Here is a 12851-nt window from a genome sequence, read left to right on the forward strand (position 1 = left end):
CCTGCTTCCGTAGCATGTCAGCCAATCCAGAGGCCCTGGCCCGCTGAGATGACCCCTAACATTATTAATAAGGAATCCGCCTGCATGGATATCACAGTATTTTAGAGAAAACGCATTCCCTACCCCAAGGAACTGTTTCTCTCCCCTGCTGCTGAGGGCAGTAATCCTATTTCTACTGATAATTAAAAATAATAATAACCCCAGTAAGCATTAGGGGTGTCTCTCACTCTCACTCATGCTTTCTCCCTAGCTGACTTCTTCAGTGGCATGGAGTACCTACAGTGGCCAGGAGAAGCTTTGACTTCTAACTCAATGGAAACATTGGATGCCCACTGGTAGAAACATTGAGATTTTGAGGCTCAATACCTCTAAACCAGTGGAGGCCACTGAAAAAGAGATATGGAGCAAAAATCTGGAAAGTAGAGCTTTCTTGAGATAAAAAGGAAAAAGAGTTGTATTTGAAAGGCAGAGGAACAGAGAAAGAGGGGGAGAGACAGATGGACAGAAAGAGATCTTCCATTCATTGGTTCACTCCTCAAAAGGCCTCAATGGCCAGGGCCAGGCCAGGCTGAAACCAGGAGCCAGGCACACAATCCAGGTAGCTCATGCAGGTCCCAGAGACCTAGAACTCAGACCATTTTCTGCTGCTTTCCCAGGTGCATTTGCGGGGAGCTGGATCAGAAACAGAGCAGGTGGGATTTGAACCTGCGCTCATGTTGCATGATGGTGTCCCAGGAAGTTACTTAACACGCTGTACCATGTCCACATCCCTGGGGAAGTGGACTGTTCACTGCAAGGGTGAAGAAGCCACTCTCCCTTGTGTTTTGCTACACAGACCTGTCCATGTTCTCTGGTCATGGAAGAAAGACCACAACATACTAGCCATTAGGTGGTTGTACAAAATTCTACAGGACACATGGAAATCTTACATAGTAACTGTACAAAATAAGACTTTCATACTTTTCATCTTTCTCTAGGCCCAGATACCTCCCATGATAATGATGAAGAAGGCCGTAAATAAATCCATAGGTGGCACCATTAGCAGGTGCATGATAGAAAAGAAAGGGAGTTTAAAGGCAGGTAACTGGCTCACAGAAGAAGGATGGCTAAATAGATTAAAACACTATTACATGGCTTTGCATGAAGCCATGTCAGGTCTCAGGATCTGTCACTGATGCTAGCAAACCATCCCTATGAGTGATGATAATCAGTTAGCCTTGGCGGAACAAATAAAGACAGAAAATTTTATTCGTCATACCATAGCTTCGTTCACTGGCTGGCCTCCTTGACAGAGAATCAGGCTGACAGGTAGATCAGATGGCCTACTTCAGCACTGAACGTGTCCTCCCCAGTGGAGCTTCATTACAATCATTCACACGCAGCAAACATGAATTCTGGGAAGTCACCCAGCCAATTCTTACTCACCCTTCTTTGTCATGAAACAACCCCACTACCCTTCACCTTGCTCAAGTTCTTACTCCTTCCCCATGTATGGGGTTAGCGGGTACTACTGTATCCGTGAGGACCTGCACCTTCAGTCAACTCTTTTGCCTAGCCAGCTGGACCAGGAGAAGCACGATTCTGGAATTTCAATGACAGCATCACCCTTTCCGATGCTCTTTAGACACCGCCTCCAAGGGCACCACCATGCACTTCTGGCTGATGTCAACAGACGGGGCAACAAATGGCTTCCACTTCAGGCCATGAAGCCATCAGTGTTGGTAAGTGCAGGGATGGCAACATCAGAGCAGGGCCCCAGTGGGGGGCTAACACTTCTTGCCTTGCATCCCAGTATTTCACACAGGATGAATGATGAGGTGCGGCCATTTTCTAATTGATAGTTTCCTGGGATGCTGAAAGCAAATATCTGAGATTTTTGCACATTCTACCGTTACAGAACCAGGTATCCAGTCCATAGATGTTTCCAGGGCAGAACTAAGAGTTGTGTCTCAAAAAAGAGAGAAGAATTATTAGGTGAAAGGCCATGGCTTTCCTCCGGAATCCTAGGGTCTTCCGTGTAGTTCTCCAAGTGTGTCTCTCTATGGGTGCTGCGCTTTCCTAATCTGCTTCAAACACCTCCGAGTCTATTACTGCCTGGAAAACAATAGCTACCTTGTTCAGCTTGCCACCAGAGCCTGTAGGATGTCTTCCTCTATCAAGCCTACATCATTCCACATGTCAAAGAGGCCGGACGAGCCCTGCTTTTGTCTTTGCATGTTCATTTTAAAGGCAGACAGTGTAAGATACAGCAGCTCAGCTACCATTGTCAATGGTCTGTGCTGATATACCACAGATCAAGACAGTCCAGAGATATCACTAAGACACAGAACCCTGTATTGCAGTCTAATTCGTTTTCTCCTCTCGGGCAATTATGTCATCTTTTACGGCTTCTAGAACACGCACCACTGGCTGGGTTCTGTGAACTTATCAGAGGGAGCGGCTGTGGTCTCTATGTGCATTAATGAAGGGAAATAGCATTGTCCATGAAAGCAAACAGCTGCTGGTGCTCACTGCTTATTGACACAAAGGGAAAGCAGCATTTGCCAGCCCAACAGCAGCCTAACAGTTTCCGGGGCCTGTGCTGGTTCACCCATGCATGCAGTCGCCGCCTCGATGAAGACATCACCTAATGAAGCCCACAACAATCACTGTCACTGTCACCGACCCATGTGTCTTCTGCAAAGGTCAACATGGGAGGTAAGTGGGCACGAGACGGAAATCTCACCCAGCACTCCAGAGTGGCGCACTACGACTGCTCAGCCCAGCACACTGGCCATCTTCCAAAAATGCACAGGAAAATTATGTTCCTTTGTTCCTTCTTCCATCTTGACCCTCGAAGCATTGTGTCTCATGTACATTTTTCATACTTTTGCTGAAATACGGAAGTCCCACACGTGTTTTGATGTGCACGCTTTCTTCTCTGAACTTTGTACCTGGTCGTCTAGAACATTCTGTACGACCTGACTCGTGGTTCAGATCTGGAGGCAGTGAGGACAGGGGGAGAAAGAGCTTGCGAAGGACAGGCTTCCTCTTCAAAGGTGGGGACCTCAGGGCAAGGCCAGTTCAAGGGTTCCAAGCACAAAAGGGACAGGTGTATGGGCAGGCAGCGGCAGCTGCTTCTGACCAGGGGTCATCAGTGGGGAGGAGTCTGAGTTGGCCAATCCTTCCCTCACATGACTCCATTTCATTACTCAGGTTATACCGTACTGCCAATACTCACTCACAACTCATGTTTTAAAAAGAAGGAGAGTTAACCAATCAGTCACGAGTTACTCCTATTATTCAAAAAGAGGTAACAGGGACAGAAAATAGTTAGAGAAAATACATTTTAGGAAAGGGACAACGACTCTTCTGCTCATCAGACAATGCTGTCAGAAACATCAGTGTGGTGGCCAAGACCTTTCTCTATTATTCCGCTGTAGTCAGACACAAGCTGATAGACACAACACGCTCACCGCACAGGCCTGGGTCTTGCTGACTTTGCCTGTGCTCATGTGACAAATCAATATGAAAAACTCTACCTGTAAGAACTGCTTTATATGGTGCAAGAACAGAAGAGTGTAAATTCATTGGAAAATTAGGTTTAAAGATAAAATTCCAAATTAAATAACCATATTATAATGACAGTAGGCCACCCCAGGGCATGCTTTGCTGGGCTATTAATATACGCCTTGAGCGGCTGAAGGCACCCAAGGCGTGCATTAATAGATACTAAAGCTCACCCTGTCATGCTTTAATGCTAAATTAATTAAGCAATAATCTGACCTGTATGAAGGTCTTTCCTGGTCCAGCAATTACTGAATGGAAAAAAATAAAGGTATTGTCAGATACTGCATGACCAGAGGTTCACGAGCTTGTACAAACAAGCAAAATTGTTTTTAAAGAATATAGTTGGGATTTTAAAATTTATTTTATTTTGTTTCTCTGGCCAAAAGTTCATTTCAAATTCAGGACAAAGAAGATTCATTTTTAATACTTTCAGGCTACAGTCCTATCAGTTGTCTACAGCACTTTTTGAGCTCAGAGACACACACCTGATGGCTGGTTTCACATATTTTTATTCGAATGAATCAGGCTAACGAGTAAGTCGTGTAAGCACACACTCAACAACAGCCCGTGTGAAATGCATATACGCTTCCTCCAGGAAGTAGAGTGAGCGTCCCCCTCACAAACCACAAATCCTCTCCGTTACCCCTGTTCCCATGCCCTCCCTGTGACGCTGGATTTTTCTCAATTTAACCTCACAATTAGTTTCAAAGAGCACTTAAACATTCCTAAAGCATTTCAAATGATCACTTTTTTTTTTTTTTGTAAATACAGATGCCACTCTTCACATAAAAGGAAGATAGCAACATTATACGTCGTATTTCACATATGGAATAGAAAACATAAATTCAGCTTTGTCCCTGGTTTTGATCCATTATATAATAAATATAACATTTGTCATATCAATAAAGGAAAAGTTTTCTTAACACACATAAATCAGAAATCCGAGAAAGGACTGTGTACACTAGAAATTAAAATAAAGAACTTGTACTACAACACTGAGTCAAGTGTGAAGACAACTCACAGACTGGAAAAAAGTTATTTGCAAGTCAATGGACACAGAGCCAGCATTTATACAATATAAACAATTCCTATAAATCAATAGAAAGAATCTAATAGAAAAGTAGAAATTATATAGAGGAGTAATTTATAGAAGGAGGAAGCTGGATATGCCAATAATCATATAAAGAGTTGTTCATGCCCACTGAGTCTCAGTACAGATTAAAATAAAGGAATACTTTATTTTTATTTCCCATCGATCTTATGGGCAAAACCGAAAGTGCCCGACTGCTGACGGTAATGCACAGCTCTAAGAGAAAGTTAATTTCTATTGAATGAAAAACGTCTAAACCACAGCACTGGGCAATTTCACTCCCAACACAAGAGAACACAATTCCCCTTCCAACATGGAGAATCCAACACAAGTACAAATGGATCACATGTTAGGAGGATAATTTCAGCACATCTTCTTAAGAAAAAATTGGAAATAACATGATCGTTTAGGGACAAAAGAATGAACAAACTGCTGGTGGTTCATGAAAGGCAGTATCTGAAAGTACACACAACACAGCAGTATGTTCAAGACCAAGATATAATGCAGAATGAGAAAAGAAATTCATCAAAGACTAAACACAGGATGAAAAAACTGTAACCGTAAACTTCTACCCTACTTGGACATTTTTATGGATACCTCTCTGGTCAAAGAGTAGCACTGTGTCTGAATATCAAATCCTGTAAACAGAGGGCAGTCCTCACCAGTAGGAAAATGCAGGTAGGAATGGGAATGCAGAAATATAGCTGAAAGCATCAGATGAAGCAAAAATATCAAAATGATAACATCTCTTACATTTGTAGTAGAAGCACATAAGAAATTACCATAGGGACCACTGCTGCAGCATAGCGGGTTAAAGTCCTGGCCTGCAGTACCAGCATGGCATATGGGCTCCAGTTCAAGTCCTGCCTGCTCCACTTCCAATCCAGCTCTCTGCTATGGCCTGGGAAAACAGCAGAAGATAGCCTGAGTCCTTGGGCCCCTGCACCCATGTGGGAGACCCGGAGAAAGCTTCGGATTGGCGCAGCTCTGGCTGTTGCAGCCAATTGGGGAGTGAACCAGTGGATGGAAGATCTCTCTCTCTCTCTCTCTCTCTCTGCCTCTCCTCTGTGTAACTCTGACTTTCAAATAAGTAAATAAATCTTTAAAAATTATTATAGCATTTGAGGGGGTTAAATAATACAGAAATGAAAATTTAAAAATAATGAATTTGACTTTAAGGTAATGAATGTTCTATCAGAAGTGTGCAACAGCATTTAAAAGTAAACACGTTCTGACGTATTTTACGTTACAGGTATTGTAAAATCAGTGAGGCAAAGCGCTGCTCCCTTGGGTCACTGAGTAAGCAATAGTTTTACACAACCACATGTGGATCCAGGGGACACGGCAATTAGGTATACTTAATCAGTAGATAATTGAGGGAAAGGCTTTGGATCACATTCATTAATTCATCCAACAATCATTTATTCAGTGTGCATATTGTTCCAAACAACAACCCAGACGCTAAACTTCTAAACAAACTGTTTGACTTCACGGAAATCACTTACTGGGAGGCAGAGGACGAAAACTGGCCCAATTACTATCTAATATTAGAGGAGGATGTGTGCACACAGAACAAGGAAGGGTAGGATGGTTAGAGAATCTCACCGGGCGATGACTTCCTAGAACAGATCTACAGGGTGAAGGGGGCAAACTTCGTAGTCTATGGAGAACTCACAGGGTAAAAGCCAGAGCACTGGCCACGAGGTAGGACTGCACGTGCCAAACACAACGGAAAGCAAGAAGACAAATAGGAGTCAATCGAGTGGTATCAAACTGACAAGAGCTGACGCCAAAGAGGAGACAGATCCACCATCCGTAGGGCCTTGCAGACTCCAATCAGAACTTTTATCTTCAGTGTGGATGGTTTTGAGCAAGAAAATGTCTCTCATGTCAAAAGACATATTGGCTGCTGCTTTGAGAAAAGACACAGTGGGCAGGAGAGAAGAAGCAGGCTACTGGGATGATCCAGACGTGGTGGTGACTCAGACCAATGGAAGACAGACTGTGGAAACACCTGCAGTGCAGAGCCCACGGGGTGGCACGTGCGGTGGGGAGCAACACAGGAATCAAGAAAGACTCCGAGGGAGCACTTGGAAAGACGCAAAAGGGATACGGAAATTTAAAATGATACCAAGAAGCAGTGTGGGGGTTGGTGAGGGAGCCGAAATCCAAGAGAATGTGCTTCCTACAAAGATCTGCTAAGGAGAAGACAGTGAGAAACTCTCCCAAGATCAACCATGGGCCAGGTAGAGAGAAGACCCGATTCATCAACTTGAGGTCAAAGAACCACCTTGACAATGGCATTTCTGATCAAGGAAGGTGAGTAGATCACTTGTACTGCATTGAAGAAATAAGCTGCAAGGAAGAATTGGAGTGGATTAGCATAGGCAGCTATTTCAAAGCAGTTATCTTCTATTTTTGTAAAGAGAAGCAGGGAGACGGAGTGATAGGTGAGTTTGGAGGGTCTTCTATGCTCAAGTGACCACCACATACTAAAGTCAGATCCAGGTAAGGTAGCCTGGAAGATCAAATGATGATTGTGTGTGTATAAATACACACAAATACATACATACACACATATATACAAATACATATTGCTAAATCTATGTATATCTATGTGTATTTATATTCCTATACAGGAACTGGGAGGTGAGAGAAAGATAAAGCGAGGGAGAATGACAACTGAGAACCATTAACAATGTGAGATGTTCATGACAGGAGGTGATTACATTTCAGATTACAAGGGTATCAGCTACTGGCAATGCTATGATCTGGGTGGGATTTGCACCACACGGGTTCATGTGTTGGAAGTCTGGTCTTCAGTGTGTTCATGTTGAGAAGTGGAGCCCAGTAGGACATCATTGGACCACACAGCCCTGCCCTCAGAGAGAATTGATGTAGTTCTTGTGTGATTCTGGTTATGTTCTCACAAGAGGCGATTATAGACAAGGGAGGCTGGCCCCAGAATCTCTCTCTGGCTTCTTCTCTTGGCTTATTCTCCTACTGTGATGCCATCAGACAAGATGCGATGCAGCCAAGGGGGCACTCATGAGAGCCACTACTACACTGTGTTCACCTTCAGCCTCTAAAACTGTGAGCTAAATAAAACTCTTTTCTTTATAAAAGATCTAGCCTCAGATATTTAACGATAGTAACAAACCATAATGATACAGGCAACAATACAGCCAACCCATAAGCATGGAGGTGCAGGATAAAGCTGTGGACAATAGGTTATCCAAGAGAAACACCGAGAAAGAGAGGAGATGCAGACAAATGCACGTTTCTTTTGACCTTTCTTCTGAGAAGGTGTAAGATCTTCTATTTATCCTAATCGCACTTGTAGGGTCTCCTGGTTTGTACTTTCACTTCTCTTTGATGAAGAGCAAAACAGGAACAGCATGGATGACACTGCCATACCTAAGAGGAGGAAAAGACCCAGCTGGGAGAGAAGGCAGGAAGTAGAAAGACTCCCACCGCCTTTGCTCCTATTCTCTCTGCGTGCCCTTCCACCGTAACCCTGCTGCCCCTGTGGACTGTGCTCTTAGGAATCAGCTCTAACCCTACAGTTACTCTAAAGGGTCTCAAAACCTGGGCCTGATTTGTAAAACTTCTCTTTACAAGCATCTTTTCCAGCCCATGTCTATTAAAGTGATCATAACATTTTGGAATGTGTCAACTGGGTACAGCCAAATGCTACATCCTTTGATGAAATAATATTTAATTTGGGGAGCTTCAGCAAGACTTTTTTCTCAAACTACAAAGCACTAATATTTCACTCTGGCTTGGTAATCCTTAGCATTCCTCTCTCCACAGACACTAAGTACCTAGACATTTCTGAAAAAAAAAAAAAAGATTATGGTCCTGTATGATAGGACTACTACATTGGTACACAAGCTTTAGCCTTCCAATTTAAACTTGAGCTGTAACTCTACCTTCTGCAAGTACAGAAATATCAAATGCTAGGTTTTTGTTCACTGCTGTAGCATGTTCATTGAAGAAACACTTGGGTACATTTTGTTCAAAGTCAATAGGACTTCCATCAGTGTAAGATTTCAGCAGTGTCTACAAATGAACATTTGGTTTGATGTGGCGTGCTGTGACCCACAGCTGTAGCAACCAGCTGTGTCTGCTCAAACTTCAGCCATCAGCTAACTCCGTCATGTAATGGGATCCTAGACCAGAATGCCTGTTCAACAATGGGTTTCACAAGGTCACTTTAGAAAGAGGAACAGTGCTTAGCATGAACAGTTGCTAACAATATCAGGTTATAAGGGACTCTGAGTATAATAAAAACAAGAAATACAACTGATGTTTTACACAGTCTAAACGCACAAGATGCAGGAAAAAATATCCTTGCCTTGTAGTTCAAACAAATACTATTTTTGATACATAAATTGTAGACTAGCAAGTGGAATCATTACTGATAAAAGGAATAAAGATTAGAAACTCCAAAATATGGGTATTCACACAAATTTCATTGGTTAATGTCTCAAAGTTTCACAAAGTGGATGAGACTTGTCACCTATGAAAACTTCTGAGGATATCACTAACTAAAGTAAGATTGGGAAATGCACTGGAAAATTTAATTCACATAACAAAATATGATTATGGAATCAGTAACTGTTCAACACAATAAAATATAATTACATAAAAGCACAGAGTAACTATGTTATTAATAAAAAGTGTTTGGAAGACTAATGAGAAACCCTAAAAAAGAACTAGTTAATGCAAATCGGTTACCATCCGAACAGGAGAGTGCTGATTCCAAATTGCCAGTCTTCATTTCTATGAAAAATATTGCAGAAGTGGAAAGAAAGTTTCCCACTGCAGTGTGACAACAGCAAGTCTGGTTACAGAGGACCTGGTGGGAACTGACCGGAGTCAATTATCCATTTTCCATTATTCTGTTCTACACCTTGATGCAGTGGAGGAGGTCATGGAAAATAAGTTTCAGACCAAGTCTTGCTTTTATAAAAACACTTATTAAAGAAAAGAAAATGCAAAGAGTTGTTGGTTGTGTCCTGTAGGTGCAATGAAACGCCAGCTTCCTGTTTTCAGGTGCTCTCGGTAGCTTTCACAGCAGGCAAGAGACCTGAGTGGGGGAGGCAGGGTGGCCCCAGCAGTCTGGTCAGAGTCTGGGAATTCAGTGCACCAGTGAGCGTCTGATCCTGATGCCCTTCAAGATCCAAAGACCAAGGCATCTGTAGAAAGGCACAGCTTCTTGAAACTGCTGGTTCTTATAGCACATTCAAGCTCAGACAGGTGAACTTGTAACCTTCGGGCCTCTAGTTGTAGGTATCAGGAACATAACGTATCTCACCAAATCTAATACTCACAGTTCCAGCAATGACTTCATGCTATTCCCTCTGTGTGCTATACATTAGGAAACTTGGTTATTTAACAAATAGTCATCATCTAAAGTTAGTTAGGTGCTCATAGCTTCACTGTAAGGTATGAATTTTATCAGCATGGGTTGTCAATCTTTGTGGTTATTTCATTTGTTTTATTTTTGCTTTATATACAATTCATATTGCTGCTTGTATAATATTTCTCTGGATGCCATCAGGGACAGTTAGCCAAAGCTATGTTTAAAAGACTGACCGGGGCGCCGGCACACCGGGTTCTAGTCCCGGTTGGGGCGCCGGATTCTGTCCCGGTTGCCCCTCTTCCAGGCCAGCTCTCTGCTATGGCCAGGGAGTGCAGTGGAGGATGGCCCAGGTGCTTGGGCCCTGCACCCCATGGGAGACCAGGAAAAGCACCTGGATCCTGGCTCCTGCCATCGGATCAGCGCGGTGCGCCGGCTGCAGCGGCGGCCATTGGAGGGTGATCCAACGGCAAAGGAAGACCTTTCTCTCTCTGTCTCTCTCTCTCACTGTCCACTCTGCCTGTCAAAAATTAAAAAAAAAAAAAAATAAAAAAAAAAATAAAAAAAAAAAGACTGACCTATTGATTTATTTAAGTAAGTAAATAGTATTAAAGTTACTTCTCTTAAACAGAAATTCTTGTATCTTAACAGGGTCTCTAAGCTAAGATTCTTCTTTATTGAGGGCTTAGTATGGACTCATCATTATGCCTTTTAAAACAAATTCTTCTACTTCAAAGAGGAAGAGGAGAAAGAAAGTATCAGCCTTCCATCTGCTGGCTCACTCCCTAAGTGCCCACAAGAGCATGGACCCTGCCAAGACCCTGGGACTCATTCTGCATCTCCCATATGGATAGTAGGGACTCAAAGACTGGAGCTATCGCCTTTCGCCTCCCAGGGTGTGCACTAGCAGGAAGCTGCAATCAGGAACAGAGACGGGACTCAAACCGATGCACTCGAATACGAACGTGGGCCTCCAAGCCAGTCCTAGGCACGGCTCCCAAACACCAGCCCCATGCAATCTTCTTTAGCACAAGCTTTTGTTTGAGGTTCATCCAAGCTCTCTTATGTACCCACAGTCCCACATACTGGGTAGTTATTATTCTCCCTGATCCTCAGCTTCATAACCCATTCTGTAATCACGAAATTTAAATAGCAAACATCATTTCTCTATTTCTTAAATTTCTTTTAGTTTCTTTCCTCCTTCCTTCTTTCATTCCCTCTTCCCCCTTGCTCACTTATATTTGCTTGCTTCGCTTGTTTTGTAAGATTCTCTGGATACCACCCTATGAGAAAATCAGTTTGTTTTTTAAAAATGATAAAGCAAGCTCCAGTCTGCTTATGATGAGTGAACCAGAGAGCAAAAAACAAAACAAAACAAAACAAAAACAAAAAACCAACATTCTCAACATTAAGTTTAAGAAACATTTATCTGTGGCTCAGGCAAGAAAAAAAAGGTGGGGAGCAGAAACTGGACTTGGGTAAAGCACTTTTTACCAACTCTCAACTATGTAAGAAACTCTGGTGGGGAAGGCCAAGGAGCAGAGAAGCAAGTAGAGGGGGTAAGAGCCAGAGCCTTCCACTGTGGCTTTGTCCTCATGAGGCATGAGAGTGAAGGTACAGCTTGGAGACAATGGGGCCCCTTTTTGAGGTTAGAAAATTCGAGACAAGCAAGCTCTCAGAGATCCCCAGGCACCAAAGGAAGAAAGAAAGTGCATGCTGCTGCTTGGACACCATCACAGCCGTGGTCTCCACGTCAAGGCTGTAATGCTGCGAGACCTTACAAGTTCTCCAAGTCAAGGAAATGGCACATGACGGCCAAATGAGATAGAGTTTCATGAGTGGATCCACTATTAGAAAGGGCACAGAAACACGCACCAGACATCCTCATGACCAGTAACTGATGAGTTGCGTGAGCATTTCATTTGATGTAGGCCACACGTGGGTCACATCACAAAGCTGGACACTGCCTCCCTACTAAGTTATGCCACATCAGAGCCCACGAACCAGTGTAGGGTTGCTGAGTTTGATTATAAAATTAAAACTAAAAAAATTCAAATTCAAATGACCAAGTGACTGGGTTTCATTGAAAGAAACCAGACTAAATGTTCTTCCATTGTGCTGTAAAGTGGCCCAACGTAGGAGTCAAATACAAAAAACATCAGGAAAATAAAGTTTTGTTTTTTGTACATTCTTGAATGTGTCTTCTAAATTTTGCCTGATGCATACATATGTAGGTGTAACAGGTGCTAATGAATCGTCTTTCCTTTCTGTGGCTCAATGGCATGCTAAAACATGTCACCCCTTTCTGGCACGATGGACAACCATCCGACCCTGTCTTGTGATTTCTCTGAACACTGACTCCCTAGCTCAGTAAGTCTCTGGAAACACAGAAGGAGATAACTCCATCAGGCAGAGTAACTGGGCTCCTGGCCTCATGCTACAGTGCTGTACCCAGGAACCCAAGGCTAGGTACTACCGTGGTTAGAATGTCTCCCCTTCTGTTCCCTGTTGGGATCTTAACCCCAGGGTAGCTGTATTGACAGGAAGGACCTTTAAGAGGTGATCAGGTCCTGCCACTCAGCCATCATGACCGGATTGATATTGTTGTCATGGGTGAGGATTCTTCATCTCTAAAGAGGTTCCGGTCTACATGCAAATTTAGCCCATTCTCACTCATGCAATGACGTAGCAAGGAAGCCCCCCGCAGCTGCAGCTCCTAAATCATGGACATCCCAGACTCCAGGACCCTACGTCAACTAAACTTGTGGTCATCATAAACTACAGTCTGCAGTATTCTGCTTTACTAGCTCAGAAGAGACTGAGAGAGAAAACAATGCTCAAATCCAC

The sequence above is a fragment of the Oryctolagus cuniculus genome, chromosome 6 (assembly GCF_051225735.1).
Source record: "Oryctolagus cuniculus isolate XC-2025 breed Fujian yellow rabbit chromosome 6, ASM5122573v1, whole genome shotgun sequence".
Taxonomy (NCBI): Eukaryota; Metazoa; Chordata; class Mammalia; order Lagomorpha; family Leporidae; genus Oryctolagus; species Oryctolagus cuniculus.